The 26,674-nt window shown below is 39.6% G+C and overlaps 1 protein-coding gene and 1 long non-coding RNA gene across 4 annotated transcripts in view; one reads left to right on the forward strand and one right to left on the reverse strand.

The window, feature by feature from the left end:
- The window catches only part of LOC117664306 (uncharacterized), a 64,723-nt gene extending 41,227 nt beyond the window's left edge, over positions 1-23,496 (reverse strand). The window contains exons 1-3 of the long non-coding RNA XR_004590991.3: positions 23,459-23,496; positions 19,259-19,350; positions 6,183-6,263 (exon numbers count right to left, since the gene is read on the reverse strand). This is a non-coding gene — a long non-coding RNA (uncharacterized LOC117664306). The remainder of the gene's footprint in view (positions 1-6,182; positions 6,264-19,258; positions 19,351-23,458) is intronic.
- NFIA (nuclear factor I A) overlaps positions 1-26,674 on the forward strand; it is a 465,394-nt gene that overhangs the window by 83,272 nt on the left and 355,448 nt on the right. The gene's annotated exons all lie outside the window — the stretch shown is intronic.

The raw sequence follows: 26,674 nt of genomic DNA on the forward strand, positions 1-26,674 counted from the left end.
GCGGACCTGATAAAAAGCCCCCCTGGCCACGGCCGTCAAATGATCTTCCAAAGACAGCCGTGCGTCCAGGAGGACGCCCAAGTTACGAGCCCGCTCCATGGGGGCGAGTGATTCGCCCCCAATAGCCAGCGATGGCATCAGCTGGCTATATCGGGACGCCGGAAGCCACAGCCACTCGGTCTTGGAGGGATTGAGTCGAAGCCTGTTTCTCCCCATCCAGGCCCGCACGGCCTCCAGGCACTGGGACATCACTTCAAGGGCATCGTTGGGGTGGCCTGGGGTGGAGATGTACAGCTGGGTGTCATCAGCGTACTGATGGAACTCCACCCCAAAGCCACGGATGATCTCACCCAGCGGCTTTACATAAATGTTGAACAGAAGGGGCGAGAGGACCGACCCTTGTGGCACCCCACAAGCAAGGTGCCTCGGGGTCGACCGCTGCCCCCCTGTCAACACAGATTGTGACCGGTCAGAGAGGTAGGATGAGAACCACCGCAGAACGGTGCCCCCCACCCCCAACCCCGCCAACCGGTGCAACATGATACCATGGTCGATGGTATCAAAAGCCGCTGAGAGGTCTAACAGGACCAGGATAGAGGAGCAACCCCTATCCCGAGCCCTCCAGAGATCATCCACCAACGCGACCAATGCCCTTTCCGTGCTGTGCCCAGGCCGGAAGCCGGACTGGAGCGGGTCTAGATAGACAGCTTCATCCAGGTACCGGGGAAGCTGTTGCGCCACCACACTCTCAACAACCTTCGCAACAAAGCGAAGGTTGGAGACTGGACGATAGTTAGCCAAAACAGCCGGATCCAGAGAGGGCTTCTTGAGGAGGGGCCTCACAACCACTTCTTTCAAAGCGGCCGGCAGGACCCCCTCACTCAAAGAAGCGTTAACAATCTTCTGGAGCCAGCCTCGTGTCACCTCCCGGGAAGCCAGTACCAACCAGGAGGGGCACGGGTCCAATAAACATGTGGTTGCGTTCAGCCATCCCAGGACCCTGTCCATGTCCTCGGGAGCCACAGGATCGAACTCCCCCCAGATAACACTCTCAAGACCTGTCTCAGTCATCCCGTCCGGACATACCCAGTCAGAGGCCAGCCCTTCCCGAATCTGAGCGATTTTGTCATACAGATACTGCACAAAGTCCTCAGCTCGGCCCTGCAAGGGGTCATCCCGCACTTCCAGATGGAGGAGGGAGCGGGTCACCCTAAACAGGGCGGCTGGGCGATTATCTGATGACGCGATAAGAGCAGCAAAATAGCTAGATTTCGCCGCTTTTATCGCCACTAGGTAGGTCTTAATATGAGACCCCACCAGTGTTCAGTCGGATTCGGAGCGGCTGGTCCTCCAACTACTCTCCAGGCGTCTTTTCCGGCGCTTCATCTCCCTAAGCTCCTCGGAGAACCAAGGAGCTAGGTGAGTTCGGTGCCGGGTCAGAGGCCGCAAAGGCACGACACGGTCCAAGGCCCCGGCAGCCGCACTATCCCAGGCGGCCACCAGGTCTTCAGCCGAGTCATGAGCCAGAGTCTCAGGAAATGGCCCAAGCTCCATCTGGAACCTATCAGGGTCCATCAGGCGCCTGGGGCGGAACCACCTGGTCGGTTCCGCCTCCCTGCGGCGGGGTGCAGCGGTTAGAAAGTCCAGTCGAAGGAGCGAGTGGTCAGACCATGACAAGGGTTCGATGGCTATATCCCCTATATCAAGGCCACTCAACCACTGACCAGAGACAAAAACTAAGTCCAGAGTGTGTCCCCCTGTGTGAGTGGGGTCATGAATTAACTGAGTAAGGTCCATGGCCATCATGGAAGCCATGAACTCTCGAGCCACCTCAGACGTTTCACCGATAGATGGCAGGTTGAAATCCCCCATAATAACAAGTCTGGGGGTGTCCACCGCCACCTCGGCTATAACGTTAAGCAGCTCGGGCAGGGCCGTTGCCACGTGGCAGGGAGCCAGGTACGTGACCAACAAGCCCATCTGTACTCCACAACCCCACTTTTATTAGAAGAGAGTAAGCACACACACACAATAAGAAACATACCAGATGTTTGCTAAGTGCGCTCGTGGCTGAAAGTGCTAGTGCATTGCTTTCAATCTATGTTCCCCATTATGTCCCTGATTACTCTTTTCTAATCCCTTCTTCTCCAATGAATGTAAATACATAATTTCCTTCTTGCTAAATATTCCAGCACTGGAGCTTTCCAAAAGGCAGGGAAATGGGGGAAACGAAGGCAGCCACAATTATGTAATCTCCCACTTAGCAACTACGTCATTTAAAGGCACTGCTGCTGGTTTTAACTGTGGTTGTTAAGTGAGAACTGCCTACATTTTGTTTTATAGTAAGGGTATGAGACAGCAACAATCACTTGGCCCCTATCATTTTCCATATTTCTACAGCATTTGGGTTTTGTCCAGGACCTCTCAGAGGTGCAGAGAAGCCTGGCCCAAGTCCAGCTGCTGAGGTCCTTAACTTCAATAAAAAGATTAAAAATGACAAAATATGAAAATAAAATAAATCTCAGCCTTCAAACAAATGAATCATAATATGAATAGCAAATATCTCAATTTTAGATTTTGAGTTAAAGATCTCCTGTCCAAAAAGTTCTCTATTCCACAATGGTCTTATTCTTGCAATTAATTTAAAAAATTCTTATTAAACTCTAATGATAGTGGAAAAGATGAGACATAGACTGTTTCTTTTTTCTTTTTTTTAATTTGATTTATATGCCGCCCTTCTCCGGAGACTCAGGGCAGCTTACAATGCGCTAAGCAATAGCCTTCATTCTTTTGTATATTTATACAAAGTCAGCCTATTGCCCCCACAACTGGGTCCTCAATTTACCTACCTTAGAAAGGATGGAAGGCTGAGTCAACCTTGAGCCTTGGCGAGATTCGAACCTGCAGTAACTGCAGGCAGCTGTTCTTAATAACAGGGTGCTTTAGACCACTGTACTACCAAGGCTCTGGTTCTTCTTTGACAAAATGTGTCAAGCAAGCAAGCAATATTATTATTAGATATATGAAAAGTTGAGATAAATATCCTTAATTTTTACTATCATATCTGATCTTCTAGCCAGTTAAATTCTTCTACTCTGATCTCCTTTTCTCAAAGCTGCAATTATTCTTACAGACAATCTGGTTCTCCATTCAATTTGGATTTTATGAAATTGCTGCCATTTTGAATGCCTTTGATCAATAAATTACGTCCAGCTAATCATTTGCCATACACATATATCAAGAATGAGCATGTTGTACCATATTCCAGGTACTTGAAAAGCAATTTAGAAACAGATTTTCAAACATATGTTCAATGAGTTATCCAGAATGTTTTTCTCCTTTTTGTTCTTGTTTGTATTCTACTTAGGCTGTCTGAATAAAAACACCAACTATTAAAAAAGTGAAATGTTTATAATCTACAGTATAAATATGGATAGAAACTTGGGGTCTTGCTTTTTCAATATGTCTCAGGGTTGCTTAAGGAAGTCTAAAGGGATCTATTTAAAAACATGTTAAAGAATCGAGAAAGCCTTGATAAGCAATTTTACTGCCCAAAACCCCCCACCAAATTGCTTAGTGACAAATATTCCAGTCCCAGTTATGGTCATAAACTGAGGACTAACTCAGGGGTGAAATCCACCAGGTTCTGACAGGTTCTGGAGAACTGGTAGTGGAAATTTTGAGCAGTTCGGAGAACCGGTAGAGGAAATTTTGAGTAGTTCAGAGAACCAGCAAATACCACCTCTGACTAGCCCCAGAGTGGAGTGGGAATGGAGATTTTGCAATATCCTTTCCCCAGGAGTGGGGAGGGAATGGGGATTTTGTAGTATCCTTCCCCTGGAGTGGGGTGGGAATGGAGATTTTGTAGTATCCTTCCCCTACTATGCCCACCAAGCCATGCTCACCAAGCCACGCCCACAGAACCGGTAGTAGAATAATTTGGATTTCACCACTGGACTAACTGTATCTGCAAACAAAACTTTCCTATTTACCCCAAACCTCACAGCTGCCACAGGAAGAAGCTTAGACCAATTGTCCAGAGACTTCAATGACTGATCACTGTTTGATAGGGAGTTATCAATTTCACTTCATGTGCTGATCTGAACTTACATCTGGTAATGATGTAGGGCTTTAACACGAAAGAAAGCTTTTTGATGGGATTTCCGTTGACTTATGAGCTTCTAAAATTAACTGCATGGGAAGGGAGCGGCAGTAGCTAAGATGGCTTCAAGATGAACTATATACATGACACTTTAAACTACAAATAATTTTCCTAACCTAGAACTGACCTGAATTCAACAGATTCTGCTTTGGAATTCCACAGTCAATGATAGGTGAATGAGCAAGTTTCTGAGAGCTGCAGCCCTCTGCATATCTGCCCATTCTTAACAAAATGACTACTATGCTAGAGAAATATTGTGTAGCTGCTGAAAATGGTGCCTAATCAAACTTCTAACTGGGGTGCATTTGGTTTTGCACTGGTTAAGGAGCAGTAGGACAGAATAGTAAGACAGTAACATAGTGGTGATAGAAACAATTGGAGTGCAGCAGTGATGGGTTGCCCCCAGTTCAGACCGGTTCTATAGAACCGGGAGTAAAACCAGAGGGAGGCTCCGCCCACCGACCCCGACGTCATCAGAACGCTTCTGCGCATGCACAGAAGAGCACACACGCGGCCCCTTTGCGAACCGGTAGTAAAGGTGAGTAGAACCCACCCCTGGAGTGCAGAGTGAGAAAGTAAAAAGCTGTAAGCAGTTTTGTGTGTGGAAGGCAAAGAAAAGGAACTAGTTTTTTTGAAGCTAGAATAAGAACAGGCCAGGTAGGCAATTATCAGAAACAAGGGTATTCACAGCATATGGTCAAAAAGCATCAAGATGGCAGTTGGGACAGTGTGAGTGAATTTCTGTTACATCCTTGTGCAACACACATGAAAAACAATTGAAGCTTTGATCACATTCCTATGGCCACCATATTACTTTTTGTTTTTTTAGCCAAACACCCTTGCAGGAGAACATTTTCTATGGTGCGATATCTGCTAACTGTGGAAGTGCATCTAGATTTATTAGCTATTTGTCTGAAGGGTGCTTGGGGATTGGAACCTGATGTTGCCATAATGTGAATTATAGATGTTTACAGTACTTAAAATTTTTCCAGAATGGAAAAAAATCTTGTTAAAGGAAAGCCAACTAATTGGCTAACTCATGAATTCTGTATAGAAATAGCACTCCTTGTTTATTTATTTTTTATTTATTAAATCTGATGAAATTGAAATATATTAACAGGATGCTGATAGTTAATAGATTAAATGTTGATTAGATGTGGTTTCATTCATGCTCATTAAATATATACCAACATTTGCATTATTTCCTTTTCTTTTTTTTTCTTTTTCTTTTTGCAGCTGGAAGCATCCATCATAAATACCAAGTGATCTAAATTTGAGTTACGAAAGAAACAATTTCAGTCTTAAAGAAGCAGGGACTTTTGTGTAGAATATTGTGAGGAAACACTGTTTTTGACACTATCTTGTGGGTAAAAACACCTCCCACATTTTTTGTCAAGTATAACCTCTGAAATAATTTGATAAATAATTGTTACAGTTTCTACAACTGATGCAAAGCTTGGACTCTCCTCGCACCACCAGTGTTCTTTGAGTAACCCACACACCAAATGTATGTTTATATAAAGCAGCTTGTCTAGAGGCAGTTGGTACTTCTGCATATGACCTCTTGTGTAAAACACAGCATGCCTGGATTCAGCTGTGTTATTTTGTCAGCAGGTTGCAGTCTAGTCTAAGCTAGAAGCAGCTCTCTATATACAGCTGGCTCTGGAAAAGTAGACATCTGTGCAACTAGTCCAAAAAAAAAAAAAAAACCCAGCCCAAAACAAATTCCATAGAATATTTTATTTATTTTTATTTTTATTTTATTGAATGTGTATACCGCCCTACTCCTGAAGGACTCAGAGCGGTGAACAGCCATAGAATAAAACATATAAATACAAAATTTAAAATAGAGTAAAACGAATTAAATAATTTGGCTGAAAATTTAAAACCCCAATAATTTAAAACCAAATTTAAAATTTCCATTTAAAAAGGGGAAAACTTAGATTAGAAAATATTGTTCTAATCAGGGAAAATACAAAGAATCTCTTGCTTTCCAAAATGGCATTTGTGATTTACATACCTTTGAAAGATCATCAGATTGTAAATTGGCTTCATGGAGAGGTGAGAAGTTCGAGATAGCTCTTCTTCCAAAGGGAAGCTCCTATGCCAAATAGTAGGACTTAAGTTAAAAGGACTTAATTTCATCAGAAATAAAATAATTGGTTTTGCATTAGCAATTATTTGTCTTTCTTTCTGGTTTCTCTATGACATCTCATGGCTATTGTATTATTATTGTTACTATTACTATTGATAAAATTCAGCCAGAAAGATTTTTCTGTATTGGTTTCTCCTTTATAATTACACAATGATTATAGAACATGAAGGATCAGCAAATACAGCAATAATCTATTATAGCAATCAAGTTACCTGAATTAAAATAAAATAGTGATAAGCCTTATGTTTATATGGAAATTAGCTTCTATCAGATACTTTCAGGCTGATTTTAAAAAAATCTGATTTACCCCCACTATAATTTTTATGAAAGTAATGGATAGCCCCTAAGAAAAAAATATTTTCTTTTTCTCTCTCTCAAGGCAAATCATAACATCTCACAAGGAAAGAAACCTGTCCTTGCCTTGATTTCATAGCAAATTCAGAGCCAAAATTCAGGATTTTTGCATATATCCTGCAGCTGGTTGAGAAAATATTCCTTTGAATGGATTTTTAAAAATGAATCAGGTCTACGCAGATAACACATGTGTCAGTCTTCATCAAATGTATGCCCCATAACACATGTAATTCCTTAGTCACCAGAATTCGCTTGTCGGCTAGGACTTCTGTGTCATTTTGTTCCTGTAGTTTCTGAGTGGCATACAATCATCAGAAAAAGGATGAAAAATACCTTAGTATTACAAACTTAGGTAAAGATAAAGGTTCCCCTCGCACATATGTGCTAGTCATTCCCGACTCTAGGGGGCGGTGCTCATCTCCGTTTCAAAGCTGAAGAGCCAGTGCTGTCCGAAGACGTCTCCTTGGTCATATGGCCAGCATGATTAAATGCCAAAGGCGCACGGAACGCTGTTACCTTCCCACCAAAGATGGTCCCTATTTTTCTACTTGCAATGCTTTCAAAACTGCTAGATTGGCAGAAGCTGGGACAAGTAACGGTAGCTCATCCCGTTACATGGCTCTAGGGATTTGAATCACTTAACTGCTGACCTTTCAATCGACAAGCTCAGTGTCTTAGCCACTGAGCCACCGCATCCCTATTTACAACCTTATTGATTCAAAAATACAAAAACAGCACCATTCATCAGGGATAGATCAGAATTTAACATCACCTAAATGTTCATTAAAGAGCCATACTTTAAAACCCTGTGGAAAGCCAACAGGGAGCTGTTACTTAATGTGCCACTGTCATTTGTTTTATAGCAAATGGAGCCACCAATCAGCAGGTGGAATTCCCTCAGGGATGGGGCCACAGCAAACACTGCCTCTCTGATTTTCATTGGATGGCCACATTCCTTTCAGACAATTACTTCCTAGGGTCTAAAAGAGATGGTATGAAGGAAGTGAATAACCTTGGATGTTTATTATTCAAACAATATTTATGCACCAAGCTTGAATTTTACCTACATTGCTATGACATGAAAAATCCTTTGCAGAGTTCAAAGATTAGGCAGAAGTAGTGAGGAACCAGGAAGGTTGATTCTGTGAACCACAGGATTGATTAAACATACATCCAAATATATCACATTTCCATTGCTTCCAATGGAAAGTGCTTGAGTTTCCATTTCCAAATTTGCATTCCCATCCGTATTTGTAGTGTGCACTTGGAATAGATTTACCTGTTACCTATTAGTATATATAATTGCAAATTCAATTAGATCAGTGTAGCATCCGTGTAGCATGGATAGATAATATCCATCCATATTTGTATCATTTAACCCATTTAAAATATGGTTCTTGTGTTGGCACATATTACATCACTCCACCAGGTAGATTCTGAAAGTCTGGGTTGAAGATAAAAAAGCAAGAGAAGTAATATAAATCATTGCCTATCCTAAGTGTGTTCTTTATTTGGGACAGAAAAGATAGAAACAAGCAAATATCAGAGGCTTCAGTTTAAATAAATACAAACAATTTAGAATTTGAAAACTTCTAATTGATAGAAAACCTAATAGTCTTTTTTCAGGAATGAAGTTAGATTTCACAAGCAAAATTACACTGTCTTGTACAACAGTCTTTGATATCCATTGAGATAAACCAGTCTTGTTTTCCTTTTGTGCTTTGTTTTTAAGGGATTCTTTTTAAAACTTATATTTTATGTGGATAGGCATATGTTGTTCTGACCTAGGCTTCCTTAGAAAACATGAAGCAAAGTCTTAATCCTGGTAAAACCTCTTTTATTAACATGACTGCGAATTCTGTTTATTCAGTCAACAAAGCTTTGGCAAACAGTCTTTCAGAGGAATGTTTATCAACCCCCATCTTATCTCACTTGGAACGCTGCCAGAGAACCAATTTCCAGATGCAGAGCAAGGCCAAACTTGGCACTGAGTCTATTAGAGTCATGAACAGAACTTTCCAATCTTGAAACGAGATGAACTAATTGCTTCCTGCAAAAGCCCACATCCCGTTTGCTCCTCTTTGATGTCCTATAGGAGGGGCCAATCAACTCCAAGGTGTGGCCTTACTCCTGAGTCTACCCTGCTCTCTTAATTGTTTTTGTCTTCTGGCAGCTCTGCGCATGCACTCACTGAGAAAGGACTCCAGCTGTTCCTCTAGCTGCTGTCTAACTCCCTCTCTGCCTCTGATGCAGAGCCCTCGCTCGAGCTTTCCCCAACCCCCAGGACTGGCCCAAGTTCCTCCCCAACCTCCTCACTGTCTGACTCTGCTGCCAGCTCTGCTGGCTGCCAGCAGGCCACAACATATGTATGCTACTGCAATGGCACGTGGTAATGGACTTGGGAGACAAGGGGAAGATCCACAACCAAGGCAATGGTTGGACAAGTGGCAACTTAGCCCACAGCAAGAATGTGAGTAGAGAAAACATCTTAGAAGGGACTCTCCCTAGTTTCTTGGGCTGTATAAAGACAATGGGAGAGAAATGTGCTTTCAGATTTCTACTAATGTAGCATTACAATAAAGTTAGAGCTGGGACACACTAAGCATTGGTGTGCTTTTTGACTGGACTACTTCATAAGGCTGACAGCTATTTTTCCATTCATAAGCTTCCAGTCTCGTCACCTCTCCAGTCAAAGTTCAAAGTAAAAATCAGTGCATCTTGATAGCAATAAATATGTGCATGTACAGCAACACTGAGGACACAATATTAAATATGGTTCCCAAAGAGTAAATTTCATTGTACCAAGTGGGGTTTTCTTCGAAACAAATATATTAACCGGCATGCAAAATGGCACCATCTACTGAGATATTCCATGATGACAATTACACAAACTAAGTCAAGTTCAATCTCAAATGTTGGTCAACCTAGGATTTTCCAGAGGGATTCAATTTGGAGATTACACTACATACAAATAGTCCTTGACTTACTTTGAATGGTCATTAAGCGAATGGTTGTAAGTCAAGGATTACCTGTAGTAGGAAGTTATGTCTGATTTTCAGCAAAGTCCACAATGAATCTAAACTGCAAATAGCAATAGCACTTAGACTTATATATCGCTCCACATTGCTTTACAATGCTCTCTAAGCAGTTTGCAGAGCCCCCAACAATCTGGGTTCTCATTTTAGTGACCTCGGAAGGATGAAAGGCTGAGTCAACCTTGAACCAGTGAGGATCGAACTCCTGGCAGTGATCTGAATTAGCCTGTAATACTGCATTCTAACCACTGTGCCACCATGGCTATTGTTACAACTTGTTTAGGGACTGCTTGGAATCCTGTTGCCACCAATGGATATTCCAGTCTGCTGAATCGTGGTTTTTTCCATAAGATCATCTGTGAAACCATTGGAGATGTGAAATTATGACATCTAGTTGAACCCATCTGGAGAAAAATTGTGTGTACCAATGGCTGACTGCATAACAATTCTCTCCACCACCACCCCAAAAAATGTGTCTCTAAGGTTGGATATTATATTATTGGCAATGCAGCTTATAGCTGGCTGTAAATTTCTGTAGTTTTAAACAGATGGCTGTGATCAATTTATGCCATAGAAGATCATGAATTGTATACTGCATAAAATATAACCATTAACATGGTTTTCCTCTTTTTTTAATTATGGTGTTTATGTACAGCAAAGGTTTAAGAGTGAATGTATTTTCCATGTGGACAGAAGTTGGTGAATATCTTATTAATCCTTTCAATTTCTCAATTTTTGAAATTCAGAGTAGACTGTTTCAATTAGGATCCTCCAGTCGTGTATCCCTTGATCCTTTGATTGCTACAGTAGCAATATAGTGTTAGTAATCTGTAGGTTACCATTTGGGTTAATGAATCGGCTTGGCTTTAATTTTTATCCAGATGTAATCTTTCAGATTGTAATGATTTGGTTTAACGTAAGCTCTTATTGAATGTAGTAAACAGGTTCTTGGGTATATGCGAAAACAGTCTCTTTTTAATAATGTTGCCTCTGTTTCTAATTAATCATAGACAATTAAATGGAATCCAGATCTATTGGGATCAAGATTAAATCATAGAATGGGCTATGTGTTTTCCATCTTTTGTGAGATCATTACTGTCAAGACCAAGATTAATCAAGAAAGAATGATGTAGCAATGAAAGCGGTGAAGCTATTTTTTACTCTGAATATTGTTTTTTCATTAGACTTCTGGATTGTTTAATGCATATAATTCCTCTTACATAATAGCTTTACAATAAGATCTCAGAATATATCATATGGTCAAAATTCATATCAGATAAGCTTGTTGGGTATGAAGGAATGTAGCTCTAAGCATGGGGAAGAGCAGAAAAGATTGGGCCATTAAGAAGGCATTTTGAGAAAAGATTACACTGAATAAAGTGGAAAGCATGAAAAAGACAGTCAAAATAACATAACCTTGATTTTTTTTAGTATAAGTTGGGGAAGAGAAAAATTTGGGAAGTCTTTCAAGATCCTGTGGAGTTTGTTTGTTTGTTTTTCCTATCAAATAGTGAGCATCCCTGAAATTTCTGCCTTGCCTGCTTTAAAGAGCTAACTTTCAGAGATATTTCCAATACAGAAACAAGAAGACAAAATCCAAATACATTCCACATTTGTGGCTGATTAATCTTTGACTGTCTACAAAATTCTTACATTTCTTTTGCTCATGTTCAATATTTTGCATATATTTGTTAATGAGTAATTTTGTGGGAGTAAAATTTAATGGGCAACATGTGCTTGGATTAAATCCTGTTAATTAAACAGAACATTCTTTTATGATTTGTAAAATGATAAAGGAAGATCAAACTGAAATATCGGAATTAGTAAAAATAGGTATCTTTTTGAGTAAGCAGTTCGATAGATAGATAGATAGATAGATAGATAGATAGATAGATAGATAGATAGATAGATAGAAAGAATTTTTATTGGCCAAGTGTGATTGGACACACACTTTTTAAAAAGTGATTCTAAGAAAAATAAGCCAAAATGAAGGGAAACTGAAAAAAACATTTTGTCAAAATACAGCAAAAAGGTAGCTTAGTCTTGAGTTACCCCAAAGCCATAGAGGCAGCAAGAAATAACACCTCAGAATACAAGTAGTCTTCGAGTTACGACCGCAGTTGAGTCCAACATTTCTGTTGCTAAGCAAGACAGTTGTTAAATGAATTTTCCCCATTTTACAACCTTTCTTGCATCAATGGTTAAGTCGATCATTGCACTTGTTAATGGTTTTTAAGTGAATGTGGCTCCCCTGTAAACTTAGCTTGTCAGAGGCTTGCATAAGGTGATCACATGACCTCAGGACACTGCAACCATCATAAATACATGCCTGTTTACAAGCATCCAATTTTTTTTTCCTGTGAACATGGGGATGCTACAATGGTCATAAGTATGAAAAATGGCCATGTCACTTTTTTCAGTGCTGTTGCAATGTTAAACGGTCACTAAACAAGTGGTTGTAAGTCAAGGACCAGGTGTATATGTTACATGGGGCAAAATGTTAGCTGCTGTATTCTTTGTACAGTCGTTTTACTGTACACACTTCATAGAAGTTGCAAATGAAGCAATGATGCCTCTTATACTCCGGTGCGTCTTATACTCTGAAAAATACGGTAATCAAGGAGAGAAGCAACTTAGAACTAAGGAGAAATTTCCTGCAGAACAATTAATCAGTACTTGCCTCCAGAAGTTGTAAATGCTCCAACACTGGAAGTTTTTAAGAAGAGATTGGATAACCATTTCTCTGAAGTGGTGTAGGGTATCCTGCCTAAGCAGAGGTTGGACTAGAAGACCTCCAAGGTCCCTTCCAACTCTGTTATTCTATTCTATTCTATTCTATTCTATTCTATTCTATTCTATTCTATTCTAACATCATTGCAAACTGGCCATGAATTGCATTTGGTTTGCTCTCCTGCTGGATGCCTATGGGCAATATGAGTAGTTGAGATTATGGTGGGTAGGGAGTACAGCAGAGGTGGGTTCCAGCAGGTTCTGAACAGTTCTGGAGAACTGGTAGCGGAAATTTTGAGTAGTTCGGAGAACCAATAGTAAAAATTCTGACTGGCCCTGCCCCCATCTATTCTCTGCCTCACAATTCCCAGATGATTGGGAGGAAATGGGGATTTTGCAGTAACCTTTCCCTGGAGTAGGGTGGGAATGGAGATTTTACAGTATCATTCTCCTGCCACACCCACCAAGCCATGCTCACCAAGCCATGCCACACCCACCAAGCCACACCCACAGAAACGGTAGTAAAAATGTTTGTAACCCACCACTGGAGTACAGAGACTGTTTGAAGTGTGGAGTGTCCATGGGAGGTGGGAGAGATAAAAGAGTTAAATATCCTGGAATGCAAAAAACACAGTTTCTAATGTGGGAAAAGTGGCATAGATAATCCAGGTATCTGTTATTTTTATGTCAAGGTTCTCAGGTTCTCACCATTGTACACTGCAATTATTATTAGATGCACCTGTGGCTGACTTAAGCGTGTATCCTCAAAGTAATCATTCTATGTTCACTGACAATTACAGTACAAAAACTGTAGCTCAGGAAGCATTTTCAGCCTGGCTCTGCCTTTTTCGTGCCACCGGGAGTGAGTGGACCAAATTTGAGTTCCTTTTTTAAAAATATTTTCGAGAGTTTCTTTTTTCTTTTTCTTTTTTTTTTTTTTGAGGGAGTTAAAAAGGATGAAATGGGTACCAATCCTTACAGAAACATAAATTATCCATTTCAACCTTTTAAATTCCCATTTTTCCCCAAAATGGATGTTGGCTCTGCTGAAGACTGCAAGCCAATAGAATTTGTGCATCTCTTATATAAGAACAACAGATCCATATGCAATTAAATCCCAAAGTGAAGAAAATAAATCAGGATATACATTCATAGGATCCAGAACTTACTTTTACGATCATGTTTTACAAGGAGGAGATAAAATCCATTCAGTTCCTAGCCACACCATGCAAGACTGAAAAAAAACCTTTTCCAGCTCTGGTCGTTGCCATCTACTAATTCTACTCTGCTTTGCTCTGGAATGTTTAGCTGGTCTAGTACTGATTTTCTTATATCCATATTCAATTCGCAGCATGGCTAGCTCAGGAATTCTGGGAGTTGAAATCCATAGTTCATAAGGTTTCCATAATTGCCCATCCCATTATACAGTAATTGTGGTTTGAAAGTATTTTTGTAAGAGCATCTATGAGAGCTTTATTAGCTGTAAAACAAACAGATGGAATCCTATTGGGTTCCCTCTGTCACCTGATCTAATTGATTTAAAAGAATAACAAAGTTGGAAGGGACCCTGTGGGTCATCCAGTCCAACCCCCTGCCCATCCTGACAGATGGCAGTCCAGCTTCTTGAAAGCTTCCAGTAATGAAGCTTCCACAAATTCTGAAGGCAACCTGTTCCATAGGTTGATTGTCCTCACTGTCAGAAAATTTCTCCTTATTTCTAGGCTGAATCAGTTTTCATCTGATCAGTTTCCATCCATTATTCCTTGTCTGGCCTCCAGGTGCTTTGGAAAATAGGTTTACCCCAGGGGTGGGTTCTACTTACCTTTACTACTGGTCTGCAACTGGGCCGCATGCGCACTCTTCTGAGCAAGCGCAGAAGCATTTTGATGACGTCAGGGTCGGTGGGCAGAGCCTCCCGCCGGTTTTACTACCGGTTCTATAGAACCGGTGCGAACCAGGAGCAACCCACCACTGGTTTATCCCCTCTTCTCTGTGGCAGCCCCTCAAATATTGGAACACTGCTATCATGTCTACCTTGGTAGTTCTCTTCCCTAGACTAGCATTGCCCAGTTGCTGTAACCGTTCTTCAGACTTGGCAGCTGCAGTAACAATCTGGCCATAAGATAAGAAAAAGATAAACGCTCAGTTGCACTGGTGGAATCCTTACCTTGTGTCCCATGTAATTTTGCACTGACCCCTTTTGACAAGGAGAATGAACCTGGGACTTTCCAGATATTGGTTGCCTGCAGCATCCTTCATCCCTGGCTGTGCTGATGGAAGCTTCTAGAAGCAGCAGTTCAATAACAGGAAGGTGCCCAGTGGCTCATTCTGCTTGCAAGGTGAAGCTATTTTAAAGCTGATCTTGTTCAAAGCACAATTAATGTGATTTCTTCTTGTACAATAGCCAATTAACCTCAGGTAAACCGGAAATGTCAAATCGAGACAACCTAGGATGTCTTTGGGATGCCAGGTATACTGTAGCAGAAACAACGCTTTCTCCAGAAGTAGGAAATTTTATGGAAGTTACTTCAGTTCTGAATTAACTTGCAAGGGATATAGAATGATGCCATTCTGAATTTTAAACCAGGAAAAGTTGCAAATTAATGAGAATTATGCCATCTTTGTGCCAAGTGATAATTTACGGCAATTAATTATTTTTTAAAAAAATCTATTTCTATCAATTATAGTACTTGCTCTTTGGTGAGAAGGAGCTATTTAAGTCTCATTGAAATCCTGTTAACTGTGCTCTTCTATTTTATCTTTTGGGGGTTTTCAATTAAACTGTTATAATTTGCTTTTCATCTGCCAAATACAATAAAGACTTATTAGGCACTAACAATGTTAGTATAACCTTTTCTTCTTCTTTTGAAGATCTGAACAAATTCCAGTCACAATCGAAGCTCCCAATGAATCAACACCCCTATTGTTACACCTGCAAATTGTACATAGAGTGAAGCATCCTTCAGCATTAATGAGCACAGCTGCAGTCTCTTACATCCAACACTTGTAAAATAGACCTCTTTAAAGTGCCATTATCACAATATTGATAGAGTTATTTATAGTACTGCAAACGTTCCCAGTCATAACACAGTCCTTGTTATTCCACATAGCCCCAATGCTCCCTTAGTAGTACATGCTGTTGCCATCTTCTGGCAATTTTCCAGAGCCCACGATAAGGCAGCAGGTGGACAATCCTTCACAGATGAGCACATAAAGGCAGGAGGGGGAAAAGCTTGTCAGCAGGAAATTTTATAAGCAAGGAAAAGTGAGTGTGTCAAGCCTTCCGCCCGATATATTTTCATCTTTCTGCCTTCCTTTAAAAAAAAAAAAAAGCAACCCACAATCAACAAACAAGTTCTCTATGTTTCCAAGAGGCCCCAAGAGATTGTTGGGAGCTTGGATGTTTCCACTCCACTGTAGTCCAAGGGAGAGAACTTCCACTTTTGCAGAACCTGTGCTTGTTTCGCCTCACTAAAATCAGCGAGCAATGATGGCAGAAAACAAACACCTCTAGTGCCAATGTCAGTTCCTGCAGAAGAAAAGCAGTGTTGGTGTTCTTGGAGATGATCTCCTTGAGGACGGGTTCCCCACAGAGCTCTGTCTTGAGTCCTTTCCTGTTCATCTTGATGACCCACGACTGCTGGGCCAAGTCTGCTACGAATCATATTGTGAAGTATGCGGATGACACAGCAGTGGTGGGGCTTATCCAGGATGACAATGAAGATTCTTATAGGGAGGAGGTGAAGGCTTTGGTAGACTGGTGCAATAGAAAATAACCTGGTTTTAAATGTTAACAAAACAAAGGAGATCATTGTTGATTTTAAAAAGAGCCAGCATAGTCATACTCTAGTTTGTATCAAGGCTGCAGCTGTGGAGGTGTTCAATAGTATTAAGTATCTGGGGGTGTAGATAACTAACAATCTGACATTATCTTTAGTGAAGCATGCAAACCAGTGTTTGCAGTTCCTGCATCAGATGAGGAGAGCACATCTTTCTCCTTCTGGTTATGGCCACTTTTTATAGAGGCACAATTGAGAGAGTTTTAAAAAACTGCATCACTGTTTGGTTTGGTGGCAGCAGTGTCTCAGATAGAAAGTCCATACAGAGAGTGATAAGGACAGCCAAGAAGATTACACGAAGCTCTCTTCCTGTTATTCACTATGTGCTTCGAGCTCAAGGCATTGTTAAAGACCCCATGCACCCACTTCATGGTCTGTATCTGTTGCTGATCTCTGGGAAGAGGTTTCAAAGTACCTATAGCAGGACTAGTAGATTCTGTAACAGCTTTGCTCCTTATGCCATCCGTCTTGTAAATTCGTAGGATTCTTTTTCTTTTGCCATGTATGCGTATACATTCGAATTAGACTGTGATGTTTCTCTGTGTCATATGTGTGTGTACGTAGGTATATGCATAATGGTTATGTTTTGAGAGTTGAATGCAAAGAAATTTCGTTTTAATGTATGCTGATTAGTGTACATTTAAAGTGACAATAAAGTTCTGTTCTGTTCTGTTCTGTTCTGTTCTGTTCTGTTCTGTTCTCTCCTCTCCTCTCCTCTCCTCTCCTCTCCTCTCCTCTCCTCTCCTCTCCTCTCCTCTCCTCTCCTCCCTTCCCTTCCCTTCCCTTCCCTTCCCTTCCCTTCCCTTCCCTTCCCTTCCCTTCCCTTCCCTTCCATTCCATTCCATTCCATTCCATTCTCTTTTAAAGGTCTTTTTTTATTACAAGCAACACTACTGGACTCTTTTTAGCAACAGACCTGTTCGGCCTCTTTTTAGCAAGAGACCAATCCATATTATTAAACCCATCGCATCTTGATGTATGATATTTATTTTGGGAACACATCAGGTTTGTACATGAAATATTTTTTAAGCATTTGTCAATTTGTAAATTAGTGTTTACAGATGCTTGGTAAGTCAACTTACCAAGATACAGTCAACTATTGTCTTACATTGTTTTCTGTAGATCACAACAGTCAACCTGGAAAACAGAGTAACAAAGATAACTTGTACAGAACTGGCTAAAAGTCTGCATTTGCGAACAACAGATCTGAGTTCTCCTAAGTAGAGCCACATATCTTTAAAAGGCTCATAGAAAGAAAAGATGAATAGCTTCAATAGAGAAAAGGAAAAACTTTCTTCTCTTTTTTTTAAAAAAAATACTGCTACAACGTATGTATGCATGTGTTCCTCTGAAGGCAGCAAAAGAAATTATTCAGGCAGAAAACATTATTTTCACCTTGATCTATTTCCAGTTTCGCGTCTCACAGGCTACTCTGATGAAGATGGCAATTTAACTACTGTATAGTGATGCAACAGGAGACATTTGTAGCCACAATATTCCTTGTTGTTTTTCAGATTACTGTTGATTCACCATGGATTCTGCTTGCTGGAGACCTGCTTCAACAGACCTTTCCAGCTTGGCAGCCCGGCAGGGGGACAGGAGAGGGGAACTGAGCCGTGCAAGTGGTGGACCGGCGCACATGCATGTGTGCACATGCCAGCCTGCCATTTGTGCAAGTGGAGCTACGCACACACCTGCATACCAGCCCCCTTCTCGCACGGCCCAGTTCTGAATAGACCATGGCTCAGTAGTGGGCTGCGGCCTGGAGGTTGGGGACCCCTGAGATAGGTAATACTGTCAGAGGCATTCATCAATATAATCCACATCTGGCTTACTGATACCTGTCATCCTAAGGTGGGCTAAGATGGAAGTCTTCACATGATGCCTTAATGAAATAGATCACTTTGGAAGGGTGAAACACCCAAGCGTATTTCAACAGTTGACCCATAGCTAATAGGTTGACACCCTAGTCATTTATATACACTGGAAGTGTGTAATTTGTGTTGGGCCAAAGATTACACAAACTTTGAGAAAAAGATTTCAAAAAAGGGGAGCTAAGAAATGGCAAGGTCATAAATTTAATTCAACAGTCCTTTATTTTTAATTTAATTAATTAATTGCAGTCAATATGATTTCTTATATATTTAATCATGTTCCTTCTCATTAGATGTTATTTTAGGAGGCACTTTCTGAGTGCATTCAAGTCTTGGAGGGCTAAGGTAGCCCTGGAGCTGCCAATTGTGCATCCCTAATCTAAAGAATCTTGTACTAATTGGGCTTTTCGTAGTGTCATTGAACAGGTTGTGTCTAAGGAGTCTGAGTGGGGTTATGAATGAGTTCCTCTGAGCCAAACCACGTCTACTGGTATCCTCTTTCAAGAACAAAGGGGTGATATGCCCCACTGCTTCTGAGAGAATCTCAAGGGAGAATGTCAGAAGATGTATTATGATAGCGTAGCTCTATATGGAAGACATACTTTGGTTTTGAATCCTTTTGATGGCAAAGTGATAGACTCCATTCTACTATCCCAAAGGTGCTTTTACAAACGGCAACCAGAAGTCCAGTTGCCTCTTGAAAAAGCCCCTTTGGGACAGTAGAATGGAGTCTATCACTTTGCCATCAAACGGGTTCTAAACCAAAGTATGTCTTCCATATAGTCCAGTATGACTTCCAGAAAGTCCTGTTGCCTCTTGAAAAAAACATCTTTGGGACAACCATGACCTGGATGACTGAGAATCTCCATAAACATTTAGCTACACTCCATTCTACTCATTCCTGATTCTTACTCTTTTGCTGTATCTTGTAGGGAAGCAACAACCCTCCTTTAATGCACCAATGTTCCCATCACTCAACCAAAGGTACCTGGGAGTGAGATGTCTATTTCATTGTACAATTAACTTTCTCTACTCTTCCCAAATTAGCACGTAATGTTTTTCCATAGCAGCCTGCCATCCATATTACCAGCTGTGTTTGGTCTTCCTACCTTCCGAAAAGGGACGTGTGGGCTCTTCACAAAGTGTTCCTCAGCTGTTGAAATACTGCCTTCGGATAGCATAGGACTTTTCTGTGTATACCCTGCAAAATTAATACACTTAAAATCAGAGAAAGAATTCTCATAACTCATTTGGGACTGGATTTTTTTTTTCAAATTTGGACATTGGTCAAGGACAGCTTATTGATTGAATCTAACTGCATATATTTCCCCAGCTCTTATTGAAGCCTATTTTTCATGTCACTTGAGAAGGCTGCTAACGTTTCAGTAAGGGAATATGCCAGAGCACTGCTTTAATTCATTATCTTTTGGACACACAGTAGTTGCGGTTTGCCCTGAATTAAACCCTGTGGAGAATGTGATAGTGTAATTACTCACAGGTATCCTAAACTGCTTTTAATTGAATTCTCTGTGAGAGTATTCTTTTTGATTTTCATCTCAGAAATGAACGATAGGTACAAGTTTTATCAACCAAAGAGGTATTATTTTGGTACTTCATGATCTGGAAAGCTAATGTTTTAGTGAACCCATATTTAATGAAGAAATAAATAAAATTATCCATCCTCTCACTCCATGCATCATAATGTAGAACCCTGGTGACTTCCAAAGGAACAATTTGTGATTTTGCTTGTCTCTAAATCCCCAGAGATCTTTATAGGCAAAACTGAACATTAGCTAGATTGCCTGAGTGAAGCAAAGTCTTTTGCACATCCAAAAATTTATGTCATCCTGCTACAAACTGTAGTTAAGATCTATATGTTCCCAGATTAGAATGAGCTATGGGCTGTAAAGAAAGATGAGGTAATGTTGACAATTTCTGAGACTGTATAATGCAGCAACTTCTGAAAACATAAACTTCTTATCAAACGTTACTTGTGAATTTTCCCATGTTACATTTAAAAATATGGTGTCCCATTACATTTGGGGTGCCACATTGCAGGATATAAAAGCCCACATGCAAGAGCATTTTTTCTATCTGCCATAGATCTTAAATTTGGTTAGGTTTAAAAGGGACAAATGTGCACCACAGACGTTTGGCCCTGAGGGATTCTGGGAGTTGAAGTCCACAAGTCTTAAAAGTTGCAAAGGTTGGACACTCTTGGTTCAGATATTTTTTAAAAACAGCTACTCTAGGTTGCTTTTGAAGCTGTATTTCTGATACTTTTCATGGGTACAGCTATTCATTGGGGCAGGAGGGGGAATGATGTAGAAGTGATTTGTCATTGTTTTTTCAGAAATGTTTTGTTTCAATTTGACATTCTAGCCTGCAGCTCAGGATTCCCATCCAAATCCTCACCAGGACTAATCCTGTTTAAGTTTCCAGATCAACAGGCTTGGCTAGGTGCTACTGCTTAGCTGGGAATCACAGAATAGAACATTTGTGATGGTTTCCTGTGTGTGTATTTGGAAACATGGCCACATAATCCAAGTTTGCTTGCTTTGTTTAATATCCTGCTTTTATTTTTAATAATAATAATCTTCTCACTTATTACTATAACTATATTGCTTGTATCTTTCAATTATATTGTTTTTATTTGTATCCTAGTATGATTTGATAGCTTATTAGAATTAGTAACCTTGACTATCACTAAGTGTTGTATTTTTTTATTCTTGATGAATGTATTTTATTCTCCTTATGTAAACTGAGAGCATATATACCTAAGACAAATTCTTTGTGTGTCCAATCAGACTTGGCCAATAAAGAATAAAGAATTCTAATCAGTAACTCAAGACAGATAAAATAGCTAATACTCTTTCCTCTTATTTTTCCCACAACAATAACCCTTGTGATAAGATAAGCTGAGAGTGAATGTCTGGCCCAAATTCACCCAGCTGACTTTCATGGCTAAGATGGGGCTAGAATTCATAAATTTTCTGGTTTCTAGCCTGGAGCTTAACCACAAGACCAAATTGGTGCTCTCTCACGCGTGTGTGCACTTCCTCCTCCTCCTCCTCCTCCTCCTCTTCCTCCTCTTTCAATAGATGCTTGGCTCTAACTATCAGTTCTATCTTAGTGGTCCCTTATTAGAGGTCCATGATTGGTGATACTCAGTCTAAATAATGGCAGCATATTTTCATATAAGCAAGCAGAGAAAGTGAGTTTGTGACAGTGATTGTTACTTCTACAGAATGCTTCCTAATCAGGACTTACACCCCCACTGAAATGGCTACATCATAAATTAGTACATTACTGAATTATTGATTGATTCAGTGGATTCAGTTATTGTGACTAAACAAGAAGGACAAATTGACTTGTATCCCTATTTAATTTGCAATTCTGTCATCACATTGTCCAAGCTTCTAATTTAGTGATAGATGACCATATGGGAAATTTAACTCTTATTCTTGAAAGAAAAATAAATTAACAATCCTAAAGCTGAATTTGAAAACTTGTAGATAATGCTTGAGGAAATGTCAAGAATTAAGTAAACACCAAAACTCCAAGACTCAGGATCCCTGACTGGCATTTTTATGATTTTATGAAAGCGTGCAAAATTGGGCAAAGCAAGGAAAAGATGTTTGCTCTATGATTGGTTTGCACTATTTAGGTAGATTGTAGTGTTTTAACCACCAGATTTAGATTCTTGGCTGCAGAAATTGGACTGATCTTTACATCATTATATTTTAGCACAGAATCTTGTCTATTTGTAGCAACTGATATGTCAGGTTCACATAGGAATTAATTAAAAACCAGATTCCACAAAGACATATAAAGATTTCATTAGCACAGTTGGTGTTATTGAGTTAAACCAACGAGACATTTGGGCTTATGGGATTTCATTCATTTCTAATACCTGTGGCTCTATATATACTCTACACCTGTCCAATACATCTATTCCATAATTATTTATGTATATATTGAAGTTTTTTCTAGCTTTTACTCTGATAGCACCATTTCACCTGCTATTCCATCAGTTAACAAAACAAAATCTCTTGGGTCCATTGTTGCCATTGTCAGAATACTTTTATTTCAACATATTTAGCACCTTTTCCACCTGAATGAATGATTATTACTCGGCATAGATACAACTTTTACTGTCCACCAATGCAAAATATCTTAGGGGAAAATACGGTACTCTGTATGCTGCCATGCCAATCCAGCAGGCTTCAACAACACACACTCATTAAATTCCAGCAATCAAGAAATATTTTATAACGTACAACAGTGTCTACAAATTACAGCAACTAACAAAATGATGCTGGCATTCCCTTTGGATACACTTTAAAAAGCAGGAAGCCAGATTATTAATCAACAGAGTGACCTGTTCATCCAAATTTCTTCACAATTTGCCACGGAAAATAACCATGGAATTATTTATAATGGAGGACAATTCTCTCTTGTAATCAGATAATCTGCATAATATTTCATATAATACAACAGAATAAACTTCAGGAACATGAAAATGTGGGGGGGGGATGTCAGGTGAGCTTCTATCTAGAAACGTGTGAGGGAAATATGTGACTGGGTTCGCACAACATGCTTAGTCCACTCCAAACAAATAAGACTGTGTTTGCTTTCCTCAGGTAAACATTATAGAAATTTGGGTCAGGATCACAATTGGATCTCTTCTGCCCAGAACAGCAATGAGGATAAATAGAAGATGTTGTCAACTGTCAAGCATGAAAGAGTAAATCAATGAAGCTGATTTATTGCTACAAACCTTTATACTGTTTCAACTAACAGTTAAATCTGGTTAGAATTAGACAAGGATCAACAGGACTCAGAATGGGTCGGACTTAGTTCACTTGTGGCTAGGTAGGGATTCTAGGATGATCCCCTTTTCACTCCACCCCCGGTTCTGCCATTGCTTCTCCTACACCACCTTACATATTACAGAATAATGTGCAAGTATGGTCAATCTGCTATATGGTAGTCTGTTCAGTATTATTCAAGATTGGACTGGTGTTTGCATTAAGAACTTCCATTTATTGTGTTTGTTTGTTTGTTTGTTTGTTTGTTTGTTTAATAAATTATTCAAAACTATATTTTCTTGGAATTTGTCTGAATTATGAACAGTGGGTCCCATTCATTAGGATTGTCACATATGGGCTGCAACAATTCTCTAGACCACTAGATGGCATTAGAAGTGACCACTAGATGATAGCAAAGAGTTGTTTTCTCTATCACTTTGCTGCCATCTAAAGGTCAGTTGAATTTTTGTAGTTCAAAGTTTAAAACAAATGTATTACCATAGCATGATTCCTCCAGCACGGCACATAACTGGCTCTGTTTCCCTTATGAAAAGAAATATTTTAGGATGGTGATCATTTTCCACACCTGTTCTTTAGAATTCTTATTTGCATTTTGTCTTATCACAGTGACAAGACATGTGCTTCTAAACAGTTATTTTTTCCAATTCTCTGAAGGCAGGTGGACTATATTTAAGCCAATAATGCATTGATAATAATTATGGATTCAATGTTTCCTAACGTCCTACATATCCCATCTATTTCTTAACATATGGAAGATTTTTTGATAGTCCTGGAGCTACCTTTTTAAAAAATCTGATTGTCAGCATTCCAGAAAACCCCCGACTCCCAGTAAAGACACTTGAAGCAGACATTTTCCAAAGTTCTCTTTGCTAGCAAGCCTAATATGGCTTCCAAGGCTGACACTGTAATTTGCACACTGTAATTCAACAGAGTCCATGTATTGGGCATTTGGTATGGGCACCATGACGATTTCTCAGAATTTAAAGTGTGGCCAATAAGCTACAAGGATTAGAGATCAATTTTTCAGATCAGACTTTTTCACACATTTATCTGGAGATTCCACAAAGCCCGAATCTGAGACCATTCAAATGTTGTTTTCCTACATTTTTTCTAACGTTAGAGAAGGAAGCTGAAAGAAGAAGCTGATAAGTATCCCAGAAGCCAATATGAGAAACTTTTGCATTTTTTTTTCAGTCTGTGTGCTTCATCACCAAAGGATGGCCCCTAAAAGTTCATTGAGACCACCGTGTTAATTTCAAGACATTGCAGATAAAGACTAACATTTAGTTAAGAAATCACCCCAGCCCTTTCATCTTACTCTGTATATTTCAGGGTGCATCGGCATAAACAATCTCATACTATTTGTCGAAAAAACCACATGACAAAACATTGGCTACCATGTCTACATTTCTGAAACGTGAGTCTGCCGAGTCATAATTGAAGGTTTGAAAAGCAAATGATTTGAGTGCTAGTTTTAATTACCGCTTCATGAACTTTAGCGTATGAGGATTGTCACAACTTTCCTTGAGGATTAATTTCAAGCCAGACATTACAGTGCGAAATTATTAACTTGTACTTTGGTTCACCAATTATCTGCATTACAACGTTTATGCAATTAGCTGTTTAAGATGTCATTATATTTGCCATCTGGTACACAGGAGTTTATGCATATGAACAAGTGCATGTTGAACAAGCGATTCTCACTACGTGACTCCTGTTCTCGCCCAAATCGTTGGTGCAATCAGATGGAGACACTGTGTACAATATATTAATGGCAGGTGCATATCATCGGCTTCGTTGTAAAAGAAGACGGTCTCTTTTCTTTCCTCTCCCACCTTCCCCCAATTTAAATGAGATGCTGTAAGTGCTGAAAAATGAATTTGTTAATATGTAATTTAGCAATGGTTCGAGACAAGTTTCAGGCACGGAGCTGCAAGATTTTGGTTCTGCTCCTTCTCAGATTTAAGGACATACAGGTAGTCCTTGACTTATAGCCACAACTGAGCCCAAAATTTCTGTTGCTAAGCAAGAGAGTTAAGTGAGTTTTGCCCCATTTTATGACCTTTCTTGCCACAGTTATTAAGTGAATCACTGCAGTTATTATGTTAGTAGTATGGTTGTTAAGTGAATCTTATGAACCAGTTGCCAAGCCTCCAAATTTTGATCATGTGACCACCGGGATGCTGCAATGGTCATAAGTGTGAAAAATGGCCATAACTCACTTTTTTCAATGCCGTTGTAACTTTGAATGGTCACTAAACAAACTGTTGCAAATCCAGGGCTATCTGTACAACTAGTGCTCGACTTACAACAGTTCATTTAGTGACTGTACAAAGCTACTACGGATCTGAAAAAAGTGACTTATGACTGTTTTTTCCCAAAGGTGCTTTTTCAAAAAAAAAAAAAGCAACTGGACTTCGTTTTTCCTTGAAGACATTTCACTTCTCATCCAAGAAGCTTCTTCAGTTCTGACTCAGTTTCTTGGATGAGAAACAAAACATCTTCAAGGGAAAACAAAGTCCAGTTGCTTTTTTTGAAAAAGCGCCTTTGGGTCACCCATGACCTGGATGACTGAGAATCTCCATAGACTCTTTTTCACACTTAATGATTGTTGCAGCATCCTCATGGTCATGTGATCAAATTCTGATGCTTGGCAACTGGGTCATATTTACGGCAACTGCAGTGTCCCAGGGTCATGTGACCTGACAAGCAAAGTCAATAGGAAGACAAATTCACTTAACAACCATGTTACTAACTTAATAACTGCAGCGATTCATTTAATAACTGCGGCAAGAAAGGTCATAAAATGGAATAAAATTCACTTAACAACCACCTTATTTAGAAATGAGGGGTTCAATTGTGATCGTAAGTCGAGGACTACCTGCAGTTATGTGAGTGGGCAAATGGTTCAATTGATAGATCGATGAATCCAGCGTAATGGAACATGATGGGCAGAGAAAATGACAAGTGAACTGGTACTTTTAAAGACAAAGTAGGAAAAAAAGCATGAGCCAAACTTTTATAAGAGATACCACTTTTACTTTTGAAGCACAAAATGTTGTTTGCTTTCATACCTAGAATGAAATATGAAGTGATTTGTTCTGCAGAAACCTCTGCATTTATATGATAACCTTCGAAGGGTTATTCTAAATAAACATTTAATATGTTAAATAAAGCATTTTTGTTTTGAATTATATTTCCCGATTATGGAATTTGACTGTTTTTGAGGAATTTTGGCTATATCAGGCACTGGGATAGCTAAGAAAATTTGGAAATGTAATATTACTCTGGAAATCTAGGATTGAATTAAACCAATATGTAAAATTTATCAATGTTTGAAAAGGCAATTTTTCCCTACTAATAAAAAAGACACAAAAGACATTCCATCCAAAATTATAGTATCCTAGGCTTCTTTGAAGTGACTAAAACGTCTGATAAACTCTGAGCTATCAAAACATGCTTTGCTTGATTTTATTGCCACTGTTGTGTGCATTGGCAAAGAAATTTTTATCTGAAGTCATTCTAATTCCTTAAAATAATTGTTATAAAGTAATTGATTTAAAGTAATTACTCTGCATTCTGCCTATATTTTCTAATAGAAACATCTTAGCACAAATGTTTATAGTAGATTTTTTCCATAAAGTTAAATATTCAAGAAATTCAGCACCCAAATCTAATAAATGGCCCAATATG

Source organism: Pantherophis guttatus, chromosome 3 (genome assembly GCF_059756535.1).
Source record: "Pantherophis guttatus breed Tessera chromosome 3, ASM5975653v1, whole genome shotgun sequence".
Lineage (NCBI taxonomy): Eukaryota > Metazoa > Chordata > Lepidosauria > Squamata > Colubridae > Pantherophis > Pantherophis guttatus.